Source organism: Panulirus ornatus, chromosome 54 (genome assembly GCF_036320965.1).
Source record: "Panulirus ornatus isolate Po-2019 chromosome 54, ASM3632096v1, whole genome shotgun sequence".
NCBI classification, from domain to species: Eukaryota; Metazoa; Arthropoda; class Malacostraca; order Decapoda; family Palinuridae; genus Panulirus; species Panulirus ornatus.
This window is the reverse complement of record NC_092277.1, coordinates 7,149,046-7,175,542: the sequence shown is the minus strand read 5'-3', so window position 1 is coordinate 7,175,542 and position 26,497 is coordinate 7,149,046. Positions and strand designations below refer to the sequence as shown.

Sequence of the window (26,497 nt, the reverse complement as noted above, 5' to 3'; positions counted from 1 at the left end):
ATTCATGGAGTAGTTATACCTAAAGAAATATTTCATACAGATGCAAGGAAATACAAAATGGCTCAATTCCATTCTTGAAACCGAAATGGAAGAAAAGCTTGGGAATTGTTTTCCATCTTGTACAACAATCTTAGGTCATCTTGGGGCTCGTCATCCAGGACACTCCTTCCAAATTACAATCTGGAAACACCATCCAAATAAATAACTTCAACTGTCAAATTTAGATAGGCTAAACATTCATTCCAAATATCAAGGTCAAACCCATTACGAAATAGAACAACTTTTCAGCTTGACCTTTTATTGCAGACATTATCTGAAGAAGTATTGTGTGTGTGTGTGTGTGTAACTTTACAGAGATGCACACGTGTCTTGTTTCTCTGAAAAAAACATACAAAGATCTTATCAGGAACGTATGGAAGGCTGGAGGGCCCCAGGAACCAGCCATAGTTTAAGGGTTTATGATATCCAATTGTGGCTAGTTGTCAGCCAGTCTATGTGGTGGTGATAATCTATGGCCAGGACCATAAAACATCAAGACGCCATTGGTAAATACTACCTCGACTTTACTGGAAATATCACATAATGTTGACCTCACACTTTATGAACCTCTCCATTAACTACCATTTCTCAAGGAAACAATAATATCGGAAAGACAAGTTTTACTCTACAAACAAAACAAATATTTAAGACAACTGACACACAGATGAATGTATAATAATAATAATAAAGGTCGTAATTTTCAGTATGTGTCGTCGACCCAGTAATGGCTGACCTGTACCATATTTCGCTCTTCCGCTTCAACTACACATCTTGACCTATAACAAATCTAAATCATTATTATATTATAATTTTCATTAATATTACACTATTCTTATGTTAATATTTAGTATAACAAACACATACCCAAACTGTAAAAGTATCAGAAGAACAGTTTCCGGGGTGAACAAGAGGGAAGGTTTGATCATATGACCTTGCCATACACCACCATGATATATGGCCAATTCCCTCACCTTTCTGCTACATCACATGACCTACTTCATCATCATCACACCACCAAACTGCTACAAACTACACCACATCACCTACTTCATCATCACACCACAACACAACAAAATACTTTTGGGTAGGATAAATACCCCCCGAAATTTTTGATATAATTAAGGCCCGGGTAGCTCAGTCGGGAGAGCGCTCGACTGAAGATCGAGAGGTCCCTGGTTCAATCCCTGGTCCGGGCAAACTTTTTTTTTTTTACTTTTTTTTCATGTTTTATATGTGTACAACATTTAGCCTATTTATCCATTATAATTTACATGTTAACAAACCATTGTGGTTTCTGACATTATCTGAAATCGTTATTATACTGTGCTCTCATTTCCTTCTTGTGTTTACTTTAGTTAACCCAAAAAAACATACATTTGAATGCCTTCTTATATCGTGAAATTTGTGATAGAGAAACATTTATTTATACATGAAATATATTAATTCTGTTACGTAATTTTGTAATGTACAAGATGATAATGTTTGTATGTGAATAATTAATTGTAATGGAGCGTTATTGTAGGAAAGTTTGGAAGTATCTCGACCAACCGATGGGCATCCGTTCTCTCTGGATGGCAGCAGCCGTAGCATTGTGTACATTTGTTGGTCGACATACTTCCAAACTTTCATACAATAACGCTACATTACAACTAATTATTCACATACAAACATTATCATCTTGTACATTACAAAATTACGAAACAGAATTAACATATTTCATGTATAAATAAATGTTTGTACATCACAAAATTCAACATATAAGAACGTATTCAAATGTATGTTTTTTTGGGCAAACTCAACTAAATACATGAACAAACTATGAGCACAATATTTATATATATCATACAAACCTCCAACAGTCACGATCGAACTCGGGACCCATGTGCAACAGGCGGGAGCGTTACCGCTAGGATATGATGGCCACTAATAGGGAAATGACTATTGGAATACTATGTACTCGAATACCCTTCATCTCACCTTGGTGATCAACTGGATCTACACCGGTTATTTCCCATCAGACTCTATATATATATATATATATATATATATATATATATATATATATATATATATATATATATATATATATATATATATATAATCCCCTCCAGCACTTTCTAAGACCAGGAGGAGACGGAAGAGCCAAACAAGAAAATGTCGGGATTTTCTAGCAATTCAAATAGAAGATTTTTTTTTTATTATATTACCGCCTGGTTAGCTCAGTGGCAGAGCGTGAGCCTCAAAAGCCCAAGGTCGTGAGTTCGATTCTCACACCAGGCAAACTTTTTTTTTTAGTTTTTTCATGTTTTTATATTTCTACAACATTTAGCATATTTATCCATTATAATTTACATGTTAACAAACCATTGTGGTTTTTGACATTATCTGAAATCGTTATTATACTGTGCTCTCATTTCCTTCTTGTGTTTACTTTAGTTAACCCAAACAAAACATACATTTGAATGCCTTCTTATATCGTGAAATTTGTGATAGAGAAACATTTATTTATACATGAAATATATTAATTCTGTTTCGTAGTTTTGTAATGTACAAGATGATAATGTTTGTATGTGAATAATTAGTTGTAATGGAGCGTTATTGTATGAAAGTTTGGAAGTATGTCGACCAACCAATGGGCATCCGTTCTCTTTGGATGGTAAATGTACACAATGCTACGGCTGTTGCCATCCAACTATTGCTAGAATACATTAAGACATGAAGGCAATAGTCTACAAATGTCACTAAATTGTAAGTTGAATCATTACAAACACACACTGGACTAAGAAGACAAACCCTTCTTTTGTGATCTACATGTCTAATAAAGCACTAAATAAGGATTCCTTGTGTGCATGAGGCTACGGTTTAAGTTGGGTGTGCTCTAACAGGGAAGCCAGATGTGTTCATGTCACAAAGTCTTTTTGTAATTTAGAGAAATACAGTCATTACACTAATGATGAAATCAATATCTGTAAGGCTTTAGTGTTTGCCACTAGCTCAAAACCAGTGGAACCTAATTGCCCTAAAGACCTATTAACACCTTAAAAAAAGACCAGGATATACATATTACTAAAGCAGATTATATATATATATATATATATATATATATATATATATATATATATATATATATATATATATATATATATATTTTTTTTTTTTTTTTTGCTTTGTCGCTGTCTCCCGCGTTTGCGAGGTAGCGCAAGGAAACAGACGAAAGAAATGGCCCAACCCACCCCCATACACATGCCTTGATTCAATCCACTGACAGCACGTCAACCCCGGTATACCACATCGCTCCAATTCACTCTATTCTTTGCCCTCCTTTCACCCTCCTGCATGTTCAGGCCCCGATCACACAAAATCTTTTTCACTCCATCTTTCCACCTCCAATTTGGTCTCCCACTTCTCCTCGTTCCCTCCACCTCCGACACGTATATCCTCTTGGTCAATCTTTCCTCACTCATTCTCTCCATGTGACCAAACCATTTCAAAACACCCTCTTCTGCTCTCTCAACCACGCTCTTTTTATTTCCACACATCTCTCTTACCCTTACGTTACTTACTCGATCAAACCACCTCACACCACACATTGTCCTCAAACATCTCATTTCCAGCACATCCATCCTCCTGCGCACAACTCTATCCATAGTCCACGCCTCGCAACCATACAACATTGTTGGAACCACTATTCCTTCAAACATACCCATTTTTGCTTTCCGAGATAATGTTCTCGACTTCCACACATTCTTCAAGGCTCCCAGAATTTTTGCCCCCTCCCCCACCCTATGATCCACTTCCGCTTCCATGGTTCCATCCGCTGCCAGATCCACTCCCAGATATCTAAAACACTTCACTTCCTCCAGTTTTTCTCCATTCAAACTCACCTCCCAATTGAATTGACCCTCAACCCTACTGTACCTAATAACTTTGCTCTTATTCACATTTACTCTTAACTTTCTTCTTTCACACACTTTACCAAACTCAGTCACCAGCTTCTGCAGTTTCTCACATGAATCAGCCACCAGCGCTGTATCATCAGCGAACAACAACTGACTCACTTCCCAAGCTCTCTCATCCCCAACAGACTTCATACTTGCCCCTCTTTCCAAAACTCTTGCATTCACCTCCCGAACAACCCCATCCATAAACAAATTAAACAACCATGGAGACATCACACACCCCTGCCGCAAACCTACATTCACTGAGAACCAATCACTTTCCTCTCTTCCTACACGTACACATGCCTTACAACCTCGATAAAAACTTTTCACTGCTTCTAACAACTTGCCTCCCACACCATATATTCTTAATACCTTCCACAGAGCATCTCTATCAACTCTATCATATGCCTTCTCCAGATCCATAAATGCTACATACAAATCCATTTGCTTTTCTAAGTATTTCTCACATACATTCTTCAAAGCAAACACCTGATCCACACATCCTCTACCACTTCTGAAACCACACTGCTCTTCCCCAATCTGATGCTCTGTACATGCCTTCACCCTCTCAATCAATACCCTCCCATATAATTTGCCAGGAATACTCAACAAACTTATACCTCTGTAATTTGAGCACTCACTCTTATCCCCTTTGCCTTTGTACAACGGCACTATGCACGCATTCCGCCAATCCTCAGGCACCTCACCATGAGTCATACATACATTAAATAACCTTACCAACCAGTCAACAATACAGTCACCCCCTTTTTTAATAAATTCCACTGCAATACCATCCAAACATGCTGCCTTGCCGGCTTTCATCTTCCGCAAAGCTTTTACTACCTCTTCTCTGTTTACCAACTCATTTTCCCTAACCCTCGCACTTTGCACACCACCTCGACCAAAACACCCTATATCTGCCACTCTATCATCAAACACATTCAACAAACCTTCAAAATACTCACTCCATCTCCTTCTCACATCACCACTACTTGTTATCACCTCCCCATTTGCGTCCTTCACTGAAGTTCCCATTTGCTCCCTTGTCTTACGCACTTTATTTACCTCCTTCCAGAACATCTTTTTATTCTCCCTAAAATTTAATGATACTCTCTCATCCCAACTCTCATTTGCCCTTTTCTTCACCTCTTGCACCTTTCTCTTGACCTCTTGTCTCTTTCTTTTATACGTCTCCCACTCAATTGCATTTTTTCCCTGCAAAAATCGTCCAAATGCCTCTCTCTTCTCTTTCACTAATACTCTTACTTCTTCATCCCAACACTCACTACCCTTTCTAATCAACCCACCTCCCACTCTTCTCATGCCACAAGCATCTTTTGCGCAATCCATCACTGATTCCCTAAATACATCCCATTCCTCCCCCACTTCCCTTACTTCCATTGTTCTCACCTTTTTCCATTCTGTACTCAGTCTCTCCTGGTACTTCCTCACACAAGTCTCCTTCCCAAGCTCACTTACTCTCACCACCCTCTTCACCCCAACATTCACTCTTCTTTTCTGAAAACCCATGCAAATCTTCACCTTTGCCTCCACAAGATAATGATCAGACATCCCTCCAGTTGCACCTCTCAGCACATTAACATCCAAAAGTCTCTCTTTCGCGCGCCTGTCAATTAACACGTAATCCAATAACGCTCTCTGGCCATCTCTCCTACTTACATAAGTATACTTAAGTATATCTCGCTTTTTAAACCAGGTATTCCCAATCGTCAGTCCTTTTTCAGCACATAAATCTACAAGCTCTTCACCATTTCCATTTACAACACTGAACACCCCATGTATACCAATTATTCCCTCAACTGCCACATTACTCACCTTTGCATTCAAATCACCCAACACTATAACCCGGTCTCGTGCATCAAAACCACTAACACACTCAGTGAATGTAGGTTTGCGGCAGGGGTGTGTGATGTCTCCATGGTTGTTTAATTTGTTTATGGATGGGGTTGTTAGGGAGGTGAATGCAAGAGTTTTGGAAAGAGGGGCAAGTATGAAGTCTGTTGGGGATGAGAGAGCTTGGGAAGTGAGTCAGTTGTTGTTCGCTGATGATACAGCGCTGGTGGCTGATTCATGTGAGAAACTGCAGAAGCTGGTGACTGAGTTTGGTAAAGTGTGTGAAAGAAGAAAGTTAAGAGTAAATGTGAATAAGAGCAAGGTTATTAGGTACAGTAGGGTTGAGGGTCAAGTCAATTGGGAGGTGAGTTTGAATGGAGAAAAACTGGAGGAAGTGAAGTGTTTTAGATATCTGGGAGTGGATCTGGCAGTGGATGGAACCATGGAAGCGGAAGTGGATCATAGGGTGGGGGAGGGGGCGAAAATTCTGGGAGCCTTGAAGAATGTGTGGAAGTCGAGAACATTATCTCGGAAAGCAAAAATGGGTATGTTTGAAGGAATAGTGGTTCCAACAATGTTGTATGGTTGCGAGGCGTGGACTATGGATAGAGTTGTGCGCAGGAGGATGGATGTGCTGGAAATGAGATGTTTGAGGACAATGTGTGGTGTGAGGTGGTTTGATCGAGTAAGTAACGTAACGGTAAGAGAGATGTGTGGAAATAAAAAGAGCGTGGTTGAGAGAGCAGAAGAGGGTGTTTTGAAATGGTTTGGTCACATGGAGAGAATGAGTGAGGAAAGATTGACCAAGAGGATATACGTGTCGGAGGTGGAGGGAACGAGGAGAAGAGGGAGACCAAATTGAAGGTGGAAAGATGGAGTGAAAAAGATTTTGTGTGATCGGGGCCTGAACATGCAGGAGGGTGAAAGGAGGGCAAGGAATAGAGTGAATTGGAGCGATGTGGTATACCGGGGTTGACGTGCTGTCAGTGGATTGAATCAAGGCATGTGAAGCGTCTGGGGTAAACCATGGAAAGCTGTGTAGGTATGTATATTTGCGTGTGTGGACGTATGTATATATACATGTGTATGGGGGTGGGTTGGGCCATTTCTTTCGTCTGTTTCCTTGCGCTACCTCGCAAACGCGGGAGACAGCGACAAAGTAAAAAAAAAAAAAAAATATATATATATATATATATATACATATATATATATATATATATATATATATATATATATATATATATATATATATATATATATATATATATATATATATATATATATATATATCTTTTCTTTCAAACTATTCGCCATTTCCCGCATTAGCGAGGTAGCGTTAAGAACAGAGGACTGGGCCTTGAGGGAATACCCTCACCTGGCCCAATTCTCTGTTCCTTCTTTTGGAAAAAAAAAAAAAAAAAAAAAAATATATATATATATATATATATATATATATATATATATATATATATATATATATATATATATATATATATATATATATATATATATATAACAGATTGGGGTGTCTAAATGTCTGTGCATGTAACCAAGATGAGAAAAAAGGAGAGATAGATAGTATGTTTCAGGAAAGGAACCTGGATGTTTTGGCTCTGAGTGAAACGAAGCTCAAGGGTAAAGGGGAAGAGTGGTTTGAGAATGTCTAGGGAGTAAAGTCAAGGGTTAGTGAGAAGACAAGAGCAAGGGAAGGAGTAGCACTATACCTGAAACAGGAGTGGTGTGAGTATGTGATAGAGCGTAAGAAAGTAAACTCTAGATTGATATGGGTAAACCTGAAAGTGGATGGAGAGAGATGGGTGATTATTGGTGCATATGCAACTGGGCATGAGAAGAAAGATCATGAGAGGCAAGTGTTTTGGGAGCAGCTGAGTGAGTGTGTTAGAAGTTTGGATGCACAAGACCGGGTTATAGTGATGGGTGATTTGAATGCAAAGATGAGTAATGTGGCAGTTGAGGGAATAATTGGTATACATGGGGTGTTCAGTGTTGTAAATGGAATTGGTGAAGAGCTTGTAGATGTTTGTGCTGAAAAAGGACTAGTGATTGGGAATACCTGGTTTAAAAAGAGATATACTTAAGTATACATATGTAAGTAGGAGAGATGGCCAGAAAGCGTTATTGGATTACGTGTTAATTGATAGGCGCGTGAAAGAGACTTTTGGATGTTAATGTGCTGAGAGGTGCAACTGAAAAGATGTCTGATCATTATTTTATGGAGGCAAAGGTGAAGATTTGTAGAGGTTTTCAGAAAAGAAGAGAGAATGTTAGGGAGAAGAAAGTGGTGAGAATAAGTGAGCTTGGGAAGGAGACTTTTTTGTGTGAAGAAGGACCAGGAGAGACTGAGTGCAGAATGGAAAAAGGTGAGAGCAAAAGATGTAAGGGGAGTGGGGGAGGAATGGGATGTATTTAGGGAAGCAGTGATGGCTTGCGCAAAAGATGCTTGTGGAATTAGAAGCGTGGGAGGAGGGCAGATTGGAAAAGGTAGTGAGTGGTGGGATGAAGATGTAAGATTATTAGTGAAAGAGAAGAGAGGTATTGGACGATTTTTGCAGGTAAACAATGCAAATGACTGGGAGATGTATAAAAGCAAGAGCAGGAGGTCAAGAGAAAGGTGCAAGAGGTGAAAAAAGGGGCAAATGCGAGTTGGGGTGAGAGATTATCATTAAATTCTAGAGAGAATAAAAAGAGGTAAATAAAGTGCATAAGACAAGAAAACCAATGGGAACATAGGTGAAGGAGGCTAATGGGGAGGTAATAACAAGTAGTGGTGAGGTGAGGAGATTCAGAGAGTATTTTGAAGGTTTGTTAAATGTGTTTTTGTCGAGCTGGTGTGCAAAGTGAGAGGGTTAGGGAGAATGGTTTGGTAAACATAGAGGAGGTAGTAAAAGCTTTGTGGAAGATGAAAGCCAGCAAAGCAGCGATTTTGGATGGTATTGCAGTGGAATTTATTAGAAAAGAGGTGAGTGTGTTGTTGACTGGTTGGTAAGGATATTTAAAGTATGTATGACTCATAGTGAAGTGCCTGAGGACTGGCAGAAGGCTTGCATAGTGCCATTGTACAAAGGCAAAGGGGAAAAGAGTGAGTGCTCAAATTACATAGGTATCTCTGTAAAAGTTTGTTGAGTATTCCTGGGAAATTATATGGGAGGGTATTGATTGATAGGGCGAAGGCATGTACAGAGAATCAGATTGGGGAAGAGCAGTGCGGTTTCAGAAGTGGTAGAGGATGTGTGGATCAGGTGTTTGCTTTGAAGAATGTATGTGAGAAGTACTTAGAAATACAAATTGATTTGTATGTAGCATTTATGGATCTGGAGAAGGCATATGATAGAGATGATAAAGATGCTCTGTGGAAGGTATTAAGAATATATGGTGTGGGAGGCAAGTTGTTAGAAGCAGTGAAAAGTTTTTATCAACGATGTAAGGCATGTGTAGGAGTATGAAGAGAGGAAAGTGACTGGTTCTCAGTGAATGTTGGTTTCCGGAAAGGGTGCGTGGTCTCAATGGTTGTTTAATTTGTTTATGGATGGCATAGTCAGGGGGTGACCGCAAGAGTTTTGGAAAGTGGGGCAAGTATGCAGTCTGTTGTGGATGAGAGAGCTTGGGAAGTGAGTCAGTTGTTGTTCGCTGATGATACAGCGCTGGTGGCTCATTCGGGTGAGAAACTGCAGAGGCTGGTGACTGAGTTTGGTAAAGTGCGTGAAACAAAAAAGCTGAGAGTAAATGTGAATAAGAGCAAGGTTATTAGGTACAGTAGGGTTGAGGGACAAGTCAATTGGGAGGTAAGTTTGAATAGAGAAAAACTGGAGGAAGTGAAGTGTTTTAGATATCTGGGAGTGGATTTGGCAGCGGATGGAACCATGGAAGCGGATGTGAATCATAGGGTGGGGGAGGGGGCGGAAGTTCTGGGAGCCTTGAAAAATGTGTGGAAGTCGAGAACATTATCTTGGAAAGGAAAAATGGCTATGTTTGAAGGGATAGTGGTTCCAACAATTTTATTTCGTTACCATGCTTGGGCTATAAAGAGAGTTATGTAGAGGAGGGTGGATGTGCTGGAAATGAGATGTTTGAGGACAATATGTGGGGTGAGGCGGTTTGATCGAGTAAGTAATGAAAGGGCAAGAGAGATGGGTGGTAATAAAAAGAGTGTGGTTGAGAGAGCAGAAGAGGGTGTTTTGAAATGGTTCGGTCACATGGAGAGAATGAGTGAGGAAAAATTGACAAAGAGGATATATGTGTCAGAGGTGGAAGGAATGAGGAGAAGTGGGAGACCAAATTGGAGGTGGAAAGATGGAGTGAAAAAGATTTTGAGTGATCGGGGCCTGAACATGCAGGAGATTGAAAGGCATCCAAGGAATAGAGTGAATTGGAATGATGTGGTATACCAGGGTCAACGTGCTGTCAATGGATTGAACCAGGGCATGTGAAGTGTCTGAGGTAAACCATGGAAAATTCAGTGGACCCTGGATATGGAAAGGGAGCTGTGGTTTCTATGCATAATACATAACAGCTAGAGACTGAGTGTGAATGAATGTGGCCTTTGTTGTCTTTTCCTAGGGCTACCTCGTGCACATGTGGGGGGAGTGGGTTGTCATTTCATGTGTGGCGGGGTGGCGACGGGGAATGAATAAGGGCAGACAGTATGAATTATGTACATGTGTTTATATGTATATGTCTGTGTGTGTATATATATATGTATACGTTGAGATGTTTTATTATTATTTTGCTTTGTCGCTGTCTCCCGCGTTAGTGAGGTAGCGCAAGGGAACAGAGAAAGAACGGCCTAACCCACCTACATACACATGTATATACAGACACGTCCACACACAGAAATATACACGCCTATACATTTCAATGTATACATATATACACACACACAGACATATACATATATACACATGTAGATAATTCATACTGTCTGCCTTTATTCATTCCAATCGCCACCTCGCAACACATGGAATAATAACCCCCTCCCCTCTCATGTGCGAGGTATCGCTAGGAAAAGACAACAAAGGCCCCATTAGTTCACACTCACTCTCTAGCTGAGTGTGATGTACAGGTATTTTTATGTGCTGTGTGTGGACGTGTATGTATATACATGTGTATGTGGGTGGGTTGGGCCATTCTTTCGTCTGTTTCCTTGCGCTACCTCGCCAAAGCAGGAGACAGCAACAAAGTATAATGAATACATAAATAAATCTTATCTATTTCCTTTGTAACACTAATCATCTTTTGTACTCTTATATCAGTCGCATCATTCATTCAAAAAATGCAATTGCTAGCAAAGAAAAAATATCACCATTTGAATGTGGATTTGATCCTAAAGGATCAGCACGCATTCCATCTTCTTTAGAGTTCTTCCTGATCTCTGCTATTTTTTCAATTTTTGATGCAGAAATTACACTATTACTACCATTAGTATGCAATATAAACCTATCAAATTTAATCTCATGATCTTCCATGGGACTTATTTTCTTTTAAATCTTTTATTGGAACTATATGTCGAATGGCATTCCGGTGCCCTTGAATGATATCAATGGGGTTATAGTCAATGATGATATGTAACTTGCACTCACAAAGTGTTATATTTAACTAACCTCACTTCAATTAGAAAGCAAAAATTTGTTCTTAGGTTCGATCTAAGCTTTGGTTTAATTAACCTCTAATTAAATTTTGGTAGAAGCCAAAAAGAGGCTTATCACTGTTCATGATTTCAATGAAATTTCATTTTCCTACCAATGAAGCATTTGTGGAATGAAAAAGGCTTCTAACTTATTTTCAAAGTGTTTCAATTCTGTTTATACATCTTTTTCATTGTGTAACTTTTAACACATTACATTCCTAATGTAAAGATGAAGATCAATCTCTCAAAAAATATATTCTTATACCCACAGGTAAACAAAACCTCATTTGCAGCTTCAATGCAATATTCTAAAAATTAAATCATACAAGTAATAAATCATGATTAAAGCAATATCAACTCAATTTTTTTCATTTTTTTTTTTTTTTTTTTTTTTTTATACTTTGTCGCTGTCTCCCGCGTTTGCGAGGTAGCGCAAGGAAACAGACGAAAGAAATGGCCCAACCCCCCCCCCCCATACACATGTACATACACACGTCCACACACGCAAATATACATACCTACACAGCTTTCCATGGTTTACCCCAGACGCTTCACATGCCTTGATTCAATCCACTGACAGCACGTCAACCACGGTATACCACATCGCTCCAATTCACTCTATTCCTTGCCCTCCTTTCACCCTCCTGCATTTTTTTTCATAAAAACTTTAATTTAAGTCTTATCCTATGTTATTTCAATAAAATTAGAGCCTCTTATTAAGACATTATGACCTCCCTGTCCACCTAAATACTCTAATCAAACCCCATCAAACTTTTTTTTTTACTTAGCACCAACTTTTAATGTCAATCTGATGAAGTAAAAATCACAAATCTACAAAACTAGAAATGGAAGAAAGATCAATTGACTTCAAATTATCTATTCATATTCATATCATACTTTGTCGCTGTCGCCTGCGTTTGCGAGGCAGTGATAGGAAACAAATGAAGAATGGCCATAGCCACCCACATACACATGTATATACATAAACATCCACACACGCACATATACATACCTACACTTTTCAACATATACATACATATACATACACAGACATATACATATATACACATGTACATAATTCATACCTGCTGTCTTTATTCATTCCTGTTGCCACCCCACCACACATGACAGCCCCCTACCCCCACATGAGTGCCAGGTAGAGCTAGAAAAAGAATACAGAGGCCACATTCGTTCACAGTCAGTCTCTAGCTGTCATGTATAATGCACCAAAACCACATTTCCCTTTCCATATCCAGGCCACACAATACCCCAGACACTTCACATGCCCTGGTTCAATGCACTGACAGCACGTCGACCCCGGTATACCACATCATTCCAGTTCATTCTATTCCTTGCATGCCTTTCACCATCCTGCATGTTCAGGTCCTCGATTGCTCAAAATCTTTCTCACTCCATCCTTCCACTTCCAATTTGGTCTCCCACTTCTCATCGTTCCCTCCACCTCTGACACATATATCCTCTTTGTCAACTTTTCCTCACTCATTTTCTCCATGTGACCAAACCATTTCAATACAACCTCTTCTGCTCACTCAACCACATTCTTTTTAATACCAAACATCTCTCTTACGATTTCATTACTTACTCGATCAAACCACCTCACACAACCTATTGTCCTCAAACATCTCATTTCCAACATATCCACCCTCTTCCACATAACCTTATCTATAGCCCACGCCTTGCAACCAAATAACATTGTTGGAACGACTATTCCTTCAAACATACCCATTTCTGCTTTCTGAGATAATATTCTTGCCTTCCACACGTGCTTGAACGCTCCCAGAACATTCACCCTCCCTATCCCTGTGACTCACTTCCACTTCCATCCGCTGCCAAATCCACTCCCAGATATCTAAAACACTTCACTTCCCCAGTTTTTCTCCATTCAAACTTACCTCCCAATTCACTTGTCTCTCAAACCTACTGCACCTAATTACCTTGCTCTTATTCACATTTACTCTCAGCTTTCTTCTTTCACACACTTTACCAAACTCAGTCACCAGCTTCTACACTTCCTAACCCTAGTCAGCCACCAATGCTGTATCATCAGCGAACAACAACTGACTCACTTCCCAAGCCCTCTCATCCACAACAGACTGCATTCTTGCCCCTCTCTCCAAAACTCTTGCATTCACCTCCCTAACAATCCCACACATAAACAAATTAAACAACCATGGAGACATCGTGCATCCCTGCTGCAAACCGACATTCACTTGGAACCACTCACTTTCCTTTCTTCTTACTCATACACATCCCTTACATCCTCGATAAAAACTTTTCACTGCTTCTATCAACTTGCCTCCCACACCATAAACTCTTAATAACTTCCACGGAGCATCTCTATCAACTATCATATGCCTTCAAACTATAATTTATATTCATAAAACTGAATACATATCCCAAGATCCCCCAAAAATTTCTTACTGCTAAAGCTAAAATTTCCAAGAAAATAAACAAATTATATATCTCTCTGAGAATAACAATCATGATAAAACTGATCTTATTACTACAGCCCCTACTCTCAATTCCAATCTAGGACTTGTTATAGTTGTAGTAGAATCTCCGATTGACATAAAAGAACTAATATTTGGTTCACCTCTAATAGTATAAAATACAAGACAATAAGTATGACATACAGTTAAACCAGTTGTTGAAACACACAACAGAAAGTCAACCATATTGATATAATTATTTATTATACTTTGTCGCTGTCTCCCGCATTAGCGAGGTAGCGCACATAAACTTATGAAAGAATGGCCCAACCCACCCACATACACATGTATATACATACACATCCACATCACTCCATCTGCTCACATTACCACTACTTGTTATCACCTCCCCATTAGCCCCCTTCTCTGAAGTTCCCATTTGCTCCCTTGTCTTACGCACTTTATTTACCTCCTTCCAAAACATCTTTTTATCCTCCCGAAAATTTAATGATACTCTCTCATCCCAACTCTCATTTGCCCTCTTTTTCACCTCTTGCACCTTTCTCTTGACCCCCTGCCTCTTTCTTTTATACATCTCCCACTCATTTGCATTTTTTCCCTGCAAAAATTGTCTAAATGCCTCTCTCTTCCCTTTCACTGGTAATCTTACATCTTCATCCCACCACTCACTACCCTTTCTATTCAACCCACCTCCCACGCTTCTCATGCCACGAGCATCTTTTGCGCAAGCCATCACTTCTTCCCTAAATACATCCCATTCCTCCCCCACTCCCCTTACCTCCTTTGTTCTCACCTTTTTCCATTCTGTACTCAGTCTCTCCTGGTACTTCCTTACACAAGTCTCCTTCCGAAGCTCACTTACTCTCACCACTCTCTTCACCCCAATATTCTCTTCTTTTCTGAAAACCCTTACAAATCTTCACCTTTGCCTCCACAAGATAATGATCAGACATCCCTCCAGTTGCACCTCTCAGCACATTAACATCCAAAAGTCTCTCTTTCGCGCGCCTATCAATTAACACATAATCCAATAACGCTCTCTGGCCATCTCTCCTGCTTACATCCATATACTTATGTATATCTTGCTTTTTTAACCAGGTATTCCCAATCACCAGTCCTTTTTCAGCACATAAATCTACAAGCTCTTCACCATTTCCATTTACAACACTGAACACCCCATGTATACCAATTATTCCCTCAACTGCCACATTACTCACTTTTGCATTCAAATCACCCATCACTGCAACCCGGTCTTGTGCATCAAAATCACTAACACACTCACTCAGCTGCTCCCAAAACACTTGCCTCTCATGATCTTTCTTCTTGTGCAAAGGTGCATATGCACCAATAATCACCCATCTCTCTCCATCAACTTTCAGTTTTACCCATATCAATCTAGAATTTACTTTCTTACACTCTATCACATACTCCCACAACTCCTGTTTCAGGATTAGTGCTACTCCTTTCCTTGCTCTTGTCCTCTCACTAACCCCTGACTTTAATCCCAAGACATTCCCAAACCACTCTTCCCCTTTACCCTTGAACTTCGTTTCAGTCAGAGCCAAAACATCCAGGTTCCTTTCCTGAAACATACTACCTATCTCTTCTTTTTTCTCATCTTGGTTACATCCACACACATTTAGACACCCCAATCTGAGCCTTCGAGGAGGATGAGCACTCCTCGCGTGACTCCTTCTGTTTCACCTATTAGAAAGTTAAAATACAAGGAGGGGAGGGTTTCTCGCCCCCCACTCCCATCCTCTTTAGTCGCCTTCTACGACATGTGAGGAATGCGTGGGAAGTATTATTTCTCCCCTATTCATTCCCGTCGCGACCCCGCCACACATGAAATGAAAATCCCCTCCCCCAGCATGTGCGCAAGGTAGTGCTAGGAAAAGACAACAAAGACTACATTCATTCACACTCAGTCTCTAGATGTCATGTATAATGCCCCGAAACCACAGCTCCCTTTCCACATCAAGGCCTCACAGAACTTTCCATGGTTTACCCCAGGCGCATCATATGCCCTGGTTCATTCCACTGACAGCACGTCGACCACAGTATACCACATCGTTCCAATTCACTCTATTCCTTGCACGCCTTTCACCCACCTGCATGTTCAGGCCCTGATCACTCAAAATCTTTTTCACTCCATCTTTCCACCTCCAATTTGGTCTCCCACTTCTCCTCATTCCCTCCACCTCTGACACATATATCCTCTTGGTCAATCTTTCCTCACTCATTCTCTCCATGTGACCAAACCATTTCAAAACACCCTCTTCTGCTCTCTCAACCACACTCTTTTTATTACCACACATCTCTCTTACCCTATTATTACTTACTCGATCAAACCACCTCACACCACATATTGACCTCAAACATCTCATTTCCAGCACATCCACCCTCCTCCGCACAACTCAATCTGTAGGCCACACCCCGCAACCATATAACATTCTTGGAACCACTATTCCTTCAAATATACCCATCTTCGCTTTCCAAGATAACGTTCTCGACTTCCACACATTCTTCAATGCTCACAGACCTTTTGCCCCCTCCCCCACCCTATGATTCACTTCCGCTTCCATGGTTCCATCTGCTGCCAAATCCACTCCCAAATATCTAAAACACTTCACTTCCTCCAGTTTTTCTCCATTCAAACTTACCTCCCAATTGATTTATCCCTCAACACTACTATACCTAATAACCTTGCTCTTATTCACATTTACTCTGAGCTTTCTTCTTTCACAAACTTAACCAAACTCAATCACCAGCTTCTGCAGTTTCTCACACAAATCAGCCACCAGCTCTGTATCATCAGTGAACAACAACTGACTCACTTCCCAAGCTCTCTCATCCACAACAGACTGCATACTTATCCCACTTTCTAAAACTCTTGCATTTACCTCCCTAACAACCTCATCCATAAACAAATTAAACAACCATGGAGACATCACGCACCCCTGCCGCAAACCAACATTCACTGAGAACCAATCACTTTCCTCTCTATCTACACATAAACATGCCTTACAGCCTTGATAAAAACTTTTCATGGATTCTAACAACTTGCCTCCCACATCATATATTCTTAATACCCCCACAGAACATTTCTATCAAATCTGTCATATGCCTTCTCCAGATCCATAAATGCTATATACAAATCCATTTGCTTTTGTAAGTATTTCTCACATACATTCTTCAAAGTAAACACCTGATCCACACATCCTCTACCACTTCTGAAAAAACACTGCTCTTCCCGAATCTGATGCTCTGTACATGCCTTCACCCTCTCAATTAATACCCTCCCATATAATTTCCAACAATACTCAACAAACTTGTACCTCTGTAATTTCATCATTCACTCTTATCCCCTTCGTGTTTGTACAATGGCACTATGCAAGCATTCCGCCAATCCTCAGGCACCTCATCATGAGTCATATATACATTACATAACCTTAACAACCAATCAACAACACAGTCACCACCTTTTTTAATAAATTCCACTGCAATACCATTCAAACCCGTTGCCTTGCCGGCTTTCATCTTCCGCAAAACTTGTACTACCTCTTCTTTGTTTACCAAGTCATTCTCCTCAACCCTCTCACTTTGCACACCACCTCGACCAAAACACCCTATATCTGCCACTCTATCATCAAACACATTCAACAAACCTTCAAAATACTCACTCCATCTCCTCACATCACCACTACTTGTTATCACCTCCCCATTAGCCCACTTCACTGATGTTCCCATTTGTTCCCTTGTCTTACATATTCTATCTACCTCCTTCCAAAACATTTTTTTCTTATATACTTTGACGCTGTCTCCCACATTAGCAAGGTAGTGTAAGGAAACTGATGAAACAATGGCCCAACCCAACCAAATACACATGTATATACTTAGACGTCCACAGCCGCACATATACATACCTATACATCTCAACGTACACATACACATACACACACAGATATGAGTGTGTTAGTGGTTTTGATGCACGAGACTGGGTTATAGTGATGGGTGATTTGAATGCAAAGGTGAGTAATGTGGCAGTTAAGGGAATAATTGGTATACATGGGGTGATCAGTGTTGTAAATGGAAATGGTGAAGAGCTTGTAGATTTATGTGCTGAAAAAGGACTGGTGATTGGGAATACCTGTTTAAAAAGCGAGATATACATAAGTATAAGTATGTAAGTAGGAGAGATGGGCAGAGAGCGTTATTGGATTACGTGTTAATTGACAGGCGCGCGAAAGAGAGACTTTTGGATGTTAATGTGCTGAGAGGTGCAACTGGAGGGATGTCTGATCATTATCTTGTGGAGGCTAAGGTGAACATTTGTATGGGTTTTCAGAAAAGAAGAGTGAATGTTGGGGTGAAGAGGGTGGTGAGAGTAAGTGAGCTTGGGAAGGAGACTTGCGTAAGGAAGTACCAGGAGAGACTGAGTACAGAATGGGATGTATTTAGAGAATCAGTGATGGATTGCACAAAAGATGCTTGTGGCATGAGAAGAGTGGGAGGTGGGTTGATTAGAAAGGGTAGTGAGTGGTGGGATGAAGAAGTAAGATTATTAGTGAAAGAGAAGAGAGAGGCATTTGGACGATTTTTGCAGGGAAAAAATGCAATTGAGTGGGAGATGTATAAAAGAAAGAGACAGGAGGTCAAGAGAAAGGTGCAAGAGGTGAAAAAGAGGGCAAATGAGAGTTGGGGTGAGAGAGTATCATTAAATTTTAGGGAGAATAAAAAGATGTTCTGGAAGGAGGTAAATAAAGTGCGTAAGACAAGAGAGCAAATGGGAACTTCAGTGAAGGGCGCAAATGGGGAGGTGATAACAAGTAGTGGTGATGTGAGAAGCAGATGGAGTGAGTATTTTGAAGGTTTGTTGAATGTGTTTGATGATAGTGTGGCAGATATAGGGTGTTTTGGTCGAGGTGGTGTGCAAAGTGAGAGGGTTAGGGAAAATGATTTGGTAAACAGAGAAGAGGTAGTAAAAGCTTTGCGGAAGATGAAAGCCGGCAAGGCAGCAGGTTTGGATGGTATTGCAGTGGAATTTATTAAAAAAGGGGGTGACTGTATTATTGACTGGTTGGTAAGGTTATTTAGTGTATGTATGACTCATGGTGAGGTGCCTGAGGATTGGCGGAATGTGTGCATAGTGCCACTGTACAAAGGCAAAGGGGATAAGAGTGAGTGCTCAAGTTACAGAGGTATAAGTTTGTTGAGTATTCCTGGTAAATTATATGGGAGGGTATTGATTGAGAGGGTGAAGGCATGTACAGAGCATCAGATTGGGGAAGAGCAGTGTGGTTTCAGAAGTGGTAGAGGATGTGTGGATCAGGTGTTTGCTTTGAAGAATGTATGTGAGAAATACTTAGAAAAGCAAATGGATTTGTATGTAGCATTTATGGATCTGGAGAAGGCATATTATAGAGTTGATAGAGATGCTCTGTGGAAGGTATTAAGAATATATGGTGTGGGAGGCAAGTTGTTAGAAGCAGTGAAAAGTTTTTATCAAGGATGTAAGGCATGTGTACGTGTAGGAAGAGAGGAAAGTGATTGGTTCTCAGTGAATGTAGGTTTGCGGCAGGGGTGTGTGATGTCTCCATGGTTGTTTAATTTGTTTATGGATGGGGTTGTTAGGGAGGTAAAGGCAAGAGTTTTGGAAAGAGGGGCAAGTATGAAGTCTGTTGGGGATGAGAGAGCTTGGGAAGTGAGTCAGTTGTTGTTCGCTGATGATACAGCGCTGGTGGCTGATTCATGTGAGAAACTGCAGAAGCTGGTGACTGAGTTTGGTAAAGTGTGTGAAAGAAGAAAGTTAAGAGTAAATGTGAATAAGAGCAAGGTTATTAGGTACAGTAGGGTTGAGGGTCAAGGCAACTGGGAGGTAAGTTTGAATGGAGAAAAACTGGAGGAAGTAAAGCGTTTTAGATATCTGGGAGTGGATCTGGCAGCGGATGGAACCATGGAAGCGGAAGTGGATCATAGGGTGGGGGAGCTTGGGAAGGAGACTTGTGTAAGGAAGTACCAGGAGAGACTGAGTACAGAATGGAAAAAGGTGAGAACAATGGAAGTAAGGGGAGTGGGGGAGGAATGGGATGTATTTAGGGAATCAGTGATGGATTGCGCAAAAGATGCTTGTGCCATGAGAAGAGTGGGAGGTGGGTTGATTAGAAAGGGTAGCGAGGGTGGAATGAAAAAGTAAGATTATTAGTGAAAGAGAAGAGAGAGGCATTTGGACGATTTTTACAGGGAAAAAATGCAATTGAGTGGGAGATGTATAAAAGAAAGAGACAGGAGGTCAAGAGAAAGGTGCAAGAGGTGAAAAAGAGGGCAAATGAGAGTTGGGGTGAGAGAGTATCATTAAATTTTAGGGAGAATAAAAAGATGTTCTGGAAGGAGGTAAATAAAGTGCGTAAGACAAGGGAGCAAATGGGAACTTCAGTGAAGGGCGCAAATGGGGAGGTGATAACAAGTAGTGGTGATGTGAGAAGCAGATGGAGTGAGTATTTTGAAGGTTTGTTGAATGTGTTTGATGATAGTGTGGCAGATATAGGGTGTTTTGGTCGAGGTGGTGTGCAAAGTGAGAGGGTTAGGGAAAATGATTTGGTAAACAGAGAAGAGGTAGTAAAAGCTTTGCGGAAGATGAAAGCCGGCAAGGCAGCAGGTTTGGATGGTATTGCAGTGGAATTTATTAAAAAAGGGGGTGACTGTATTATTGACTGGTTGGTAAGGTTATTTAATGTATGTATGACTCATGGTGAGGTGCCTGAGGATTGGCGGAATACGTGCATAGTGCCATTGTACAAAGGCAAAGGGGATAAGAGTGAGTGCTCAAGTTACAGAGGTATAAGTTTGTTGAGTATTCCTGGTAAATTATATGGGAGGGTATTGATTGAGAGGGTGAAGGCATGTACAGAGCATCAGATTGGGGAAGAGCAGTGTGGTTTCAGAAGTGGTAGAGGATGTGTGGATCAGGTGTTTGCTTTGAAGAATGTATGTGAGAAATACTTAAAAAAGCAAATGGATTTGTATGTAGCATTTATGGATCTGGAGAAGGCATATTATAGAGTTGATAGAGATGCTCTGTGGAAGGTATTAAGAATATATGGTGTGGGAGGCAAGTTGTTAGAAGCAGTGAAAAGTTTTTATCAAGGATGTAAGGCATGTGTACGTGTAGGAAGAGAGGAAAGTGATTGGTTCTCAGTGAATCTAGGTTTGCGGCAGGGGTGTGTGATGTCTCCATGGTTGTTTAATTTGTTTATGGATGGGGTTGTTAGGGAGGTAAATGCAAGAGTTTTGGAAAGAGGGGCAAGTATGAAGTCTGTTGGGGATGAGAGAGCTTGGGAAGTGAGTCAGTTGTTGTTCGCTGATGATACAGCGCTGGTGGCTGATTCATGTGAGAAACTGCAGAAGCTGGTGACTGAGTTTGGTAAAGTGTGTGAAAGAAGAAAGTTAAGAGTAAATGTGAATAAGAGCAAGGTTATTAGGTACAGTAGGGTTGAGGGTCAAGGCAATTGGGAGGTAAGTTTGAATGGAGAAAAACTGGAGGAAGTAAAGCGTTTTAGATATCTGGGAGTGGATCTGGCAGCGGATGGAACCATGTAAGCGGAAGTGGATCAGAGGGTGGGGGAGCTTGGGAAGGAAACTTGTGTAAGGAAGTACCAGGAGAGACTGAGTACAGAATGGAAAAAGGTGAGAACAATGGAAGTAAGGGGAGTGGGGGAGGAATGGGATGTATTTAGGTAATCAGTGATGGATTGCGCAAAAGATGCTTGTGCCATGAGAAGAGTGGGAGGTGGGTTGATTAGAAAGGGTAGTGAGTGGTGGGATGAAGAAGTAAGATTTTTAGTGAAAGAGAAGAGAGAGGCATTTGGACGATTTTTGCAGGGAAAAAATGCAATTGAGAGGGAGATGTATAAAAGAAAGAGACAGGAGGTCAAGAGAAAGGTGCAAGAGGTGAAAAAGAGGGCAAATGAGAGTTGGGGTGAGAGAGTATCATTAAATTTTAGGGAGAATAAAAAGATGTTCTGGAAGGAGGTAAATAAAGTGCGTAAGACAAGGGAGCAAATGGGAACTTCAGTGAAGGGCGCAAATGGGGAGGTGATAACAAGTAGTGGTGATGTGAGAAGCAGATGGAGTGAGTATTTTGAAGGTTTGTTGAATGTGTTTGATGATAGAGTGGCAGATATAGGGTGTTTTGGTCGAGGTGGTGTGCAAAGTGAGAGGGTTAGGGAAAATGATTTGGTAAACAGAGAAGAGGTAGTAAAAGCTTTGTGGAAGATGAAAGCCGGCAAGGCAGCAGGTTTGGATGGTATTGCAGTGGAACTTATTAAAAAAAGGGGGTGACTGTATTATTGACTGGTTGGTAAGGTTATTTAATATATGTATGACTCATGGTGAGGTGCCTGAGGATTGGCGGAATGCGTGCATAGTGCCATTGTACAAAGGCAAAGGGGATAAGAGTGAGTGCTCAAATTACAGAGGTATAAGTTTGTTGAGTATTCCTGGCAAATTATATGGGAGGGTATTGATTGAGAGGGTGAAGGCATGTACAGAGCATCAGATTGGGGAAGAGCAGTGTGGTTTCAGAAGTGGTACAGGATGTGTGGATCAGGTGTTTGCTTTGAAGAATGTATGTGAGAAATACTTAGAAAAGCAAATGGATTTGTATGTAGCATTTATGGATCTGGAGAAGGCATATTATAGAGCTGATAGAGATGCTCTGTGGAAGGTATTAAGAATATATGGTGTGGTAGGCAAGTTGTTAGAAGCAGTGAAAAGTTTTTATCAAGGATGTAAGGCATGTGTACATGTAGGAAGAGAGGAAAGTGATTGGTTCTCAGTGAATGTATGTTTGCGGCAGGGGTGTGTGATGTCTCCATGGTTGTTTAATTTGTTTATGGATGGGGTTGTTAGGGAGGTAAATGCAAGAGTTTTGGAAAGAGGGGAAAGTATGAAGTCTGTTGGGGATGAGAGAGCTTGGGAAGTGAGTCAGTTGTTGTTCGCTGATGATACAGCGCTGGTGGCTGATTCATGTGAGAAACTGCAGAAGCTGGTGACTGAGTTTGGTAAAGTGTGTGAAAGAAGAAAGTTAAGAGTAAATGTGAATAAGAGCAAGGTTATTAGGTACAGTAGGGTTGAGGGTCAAGGCAATTGGGAGGTAAGTTTGAATGGAGAAAAACTGGAGGAAGTAAAGCGTTTTAGATATCTGGGAGTGGATCTGGCAGCGGATGGAACCATGGAAGCGGAAGTGGATCATAGGGTGGGGGAGCTTGGGAAGGAGACTTGTGTAAGGAAGTACCAGGAGAGACTGAGTACAGAATGGAAAAAGGTGAGAACAATGGAAGTAAGGGGAGTGGGGGAGGAATGGGATGTATTTAGGGAATCAGTGATGGATTGCGCAAAAGATGCTTGTGCCATGAGAAGAGTGGGAGGTGGGTTGATTAGAAAGGGTAGCGAGGGTGGAATGAAAAAGTAAGATTATTAGTGAAAGAGAAGAGAGTGGCATTTGGACGATTTTTACAGGGAAAAAATGCAATTGAGTGGGAGATGTATAAAAGAAAGAGACAGGAGGTCAAGAGAAAGATGCAAGAGGTGAAAAAGAGGGCAAATGAGAGTTGGGGTGAGAGAGTATCATTAAATTTTAGGGAGAATAAAAAGATGTTCTGGAAGGAGGTAAATAAAGTGCGTAAGACAAGGGAGCAAATGGGAACTTCAGTGAAGGGCGCAAATGGGGAGGTGATAACAAGTAGTGGTGATGTGAGAAGCAGATGGAGTGAGTATTTTGAAGGTTTGTTGAATGTGTTTGATGATAGTGTGGCAGATATAGGGTGTTTTGGTCGAGGTGGTGTGCAAAGTGAGAGGGTTAGGGAAAATGATTTGGTAAACAGAGAAGAGGTAGTAAAAGCTTTGCGGAAGATGAAAGCCGGCAAGGCAGCAGGTTTGGATGGTATTGCAGTGGAATTTATTAAAAAAGGGGGTGACTGTATTATTGACTGGTTGGTAAGGTTATTTAATGTATGTATGACTCATGGTGAGGTGCCTGAGGATTGGCGGAATACGTGCATAGTGCCATTGTACAAAGGCAAAGGGGATAAGAGTGAATGCTCAAGTTACAGAGGTATAAGTTTGTTGAGTATTCCTGGTAAATTATATGGGAGGGTATTGATTGAGAGGGTGAAGGCATGTACAGAGCATCAGATTGGGGAAGAGCAGTGTGGTTTCAGAAGTGGTAGAGGATGTGTGGATCAGGTGTTTGCTTTGAAGAATGTATGTGAGAAATACTTAAAAAAGCAAATGGATTTGTATGTAGCATTTATGGATCTGGAGAAGGCATATTATAGAGTTGATAGAGATACTCTGTGGAAGGTATTAAGAATATATGGTGTGGGAGGCAAGTTGTTAGAAGCAGTGAAAAGTTTTTATCAAGGATGTAAGGCATGTGCACGTGTAGGAAGAGAGGAAAGTGATTGGTTCTCAGTGAATCTAGGTTTGCGGCAGGGGTGTGTGATGTCTCCATGGTTGTTTAATTTGTTTATGGATGGGGTTGTTAGGGAGGTAAATGCAAGAGTTTTGGAAAGAGGGGCAAGTATGAAGTCTGTTGGGGATGAGAGAGCTTGGGAAGTGAGTCAGTTGTTGTTCGCTGATGATACAGCGCTGGTGGCTGATTCATGTGAGAAACTGCAGAAGCTGGTGACTGAGTTTGGTAAAGTGTGTGAAAGAAGAAAGTTAAGAGTAAATGTGAATAAGAGCAAGGTTATTAGGTACAGTAGGGTTGAGGGTCAAGGCAATTGGGAGGTAAGTTTGAATGGAGAAAAACTGGAGGAAGTAAAGCGTTTTAGATATCTGGGAGTGGATCTGGCAGCGGATGGAACCATGGAAGCGGAAGTGGATCATAGGGTGGGGGAGCTTGGGAAGGAAACTTGTGTAAGGAAGTACCAGGAGAGACTGAGTACAGAATGGAAAAAGGTGAGAACAATGGAAGTAAGGGGAGTGGGGGAGGAATGGGATGTATTTAGGTAATCAGTGATGGATTGCGCAAAAGATGCTTGTGCCATGAGAAGAGTGGGAGGTGGGTTGATTAGAAAGGGTAGTGAGTGGTGGGATGAAGAAGTAAGATTTTTAGTGAAAGAGAAGAGAGAGGCATTTGGACGATTTTTGCAGGGAAAAAATGCAATTGAGAGGGAGATGTATAAAAGAAAGAGACAGGAGGTCAAGAGAAAGGTGCAAGAGGTGAAAAAGAGGGCAAATGAGAGTTGGGGTGAGAGAGTATCATTAAATTTTAGGGAGAATAAAAAGATGTTCTGGAAGGAGGTAAATAAAGTGCGTAAGACAAGGGAGCAAATGGGAACTTCAGTGAAGGGCGCAAATAGGGAGGTGATAACAAGTAGTGGTGATGTGAGAAGCAGATGGAGTGAGTATTTTGAAGGTTTGTTGAATGTGTTTGATGATAGAGTGGCAGATATAGGGTGTTTTGGTCGAGGTGGTGTGCAAAGTGAGAGGGTTAGGGAAAATGATTTGGTAAACAGAGAAGAGGTAGTAAAAGCTTTGTGGAAGATGAAAGCCGGCAAGGCAGCAGGTTTGGATGGTATTGCAGTGGAACTTATTAAAAAAAGGGGGTGACTGTATTATTGACTGGTTGGTAAGGTTATTTAATGTATGTATGACTCATGGTGAGGTGCCTGAGGATTGGCGGAATGCGTGCATAGTGCCATTGTACAAAGGCAAAGGGGATAAGAGTGAGTGCTCAAATTACAGAGGTATAAGTTTGTTGAGTATTCCTGGCAAATTATATGGGAGGGTATTGATTGAGAGGGTGAAGGCATGTACAGAGCATCAGATTGGGGAAGAGCAGTGTGGTTTCAGAAGTGGTACAGGATGTGTGGATCAGGTGTTTGCTTTGAAGAATGTATGTGAGAAATACTTAGAAAAGCAAATGGATTTGTATGTAGCATTTATGGATCTGGAGAAGGCATATTATAGAGCTGATAGAGATGCTCTGTGGAAGGTATTAAGAATATATGGTGTGGTAGGCAAGTTGTTAGAAGCAGTGAAAAGTTTTTATCAAGGATGTAAGGCATGTGTACATGTAGGAAGAGAGGAAAGTGATTGGTTCTCAGTGAATGTAGGTTTGCGGCAGGGGTGTGTGATGTCTCCATGGTTGTTTAATTTGTTTATGGATGGGGTTGTTAGGGAGGTAAATGCAAGAGTTTTGGAAAGAGGGGCAAGTATGAAGTCTGTTGGGGATGAGAGAGCTTGGGAAGTGAGTCAGTTGTTGTTCGCTGATGATACAGCGCTGGTGGCTGATTCATGTGAGAAACTGCAGAAGCTGGTGACTGAGTTTGGTAAAGTGTGTGAAAGAAGAAAGTTAAGAGTAAATGTGAATAAGAGCAAGGTTATTAGGTACAGTAGGGTTGAGGGTCAAGTCAATTGGGAGGTAAGTTTGAATGGAGAAAAACTGGAGGAAGTAAAGTGTTTTAGATACCTGGGAGTGGATCTGGCAGCAGATGGAACCATGGAAGCGGAAGTAGATCATAGGGTGGGGGAGGGGGCGA

The 26,497-nt window shown here is 40.9% G+C and overlaps 1 long non-coding RNA gene and 2 other non-coding genes across 4 annotated transcripts in view; 2 read left to right on the top strand and 1 right to left on the bottom strand.

Moving 5' to 3' along the window:
* LOC139765371 (uncharacterized) overlaps positions 1-26,497 on the bottom strand; it is a 203,756-nt gene that overhangs the window by 148,079 nt on the left and 29,180 nt on the right. The window lies entirely within an intron of this gene.
* Positions 1,163-1,235, top strand: TRNAF-GAA (transfer RNA phenylalanine (anticodon GAA)). Its single transcript has one exon. It is a non-coding gene; the product is annotated as a tRNA-Phe (tRNA).
* Positions 2,248-2,319, top strand: TRNAL-CAA (transfer RNA leucine (anticodon CAA)). The gene has a single exon. It is a non-coding gene; the product is annotated as a tRNA-Leu (tRNA).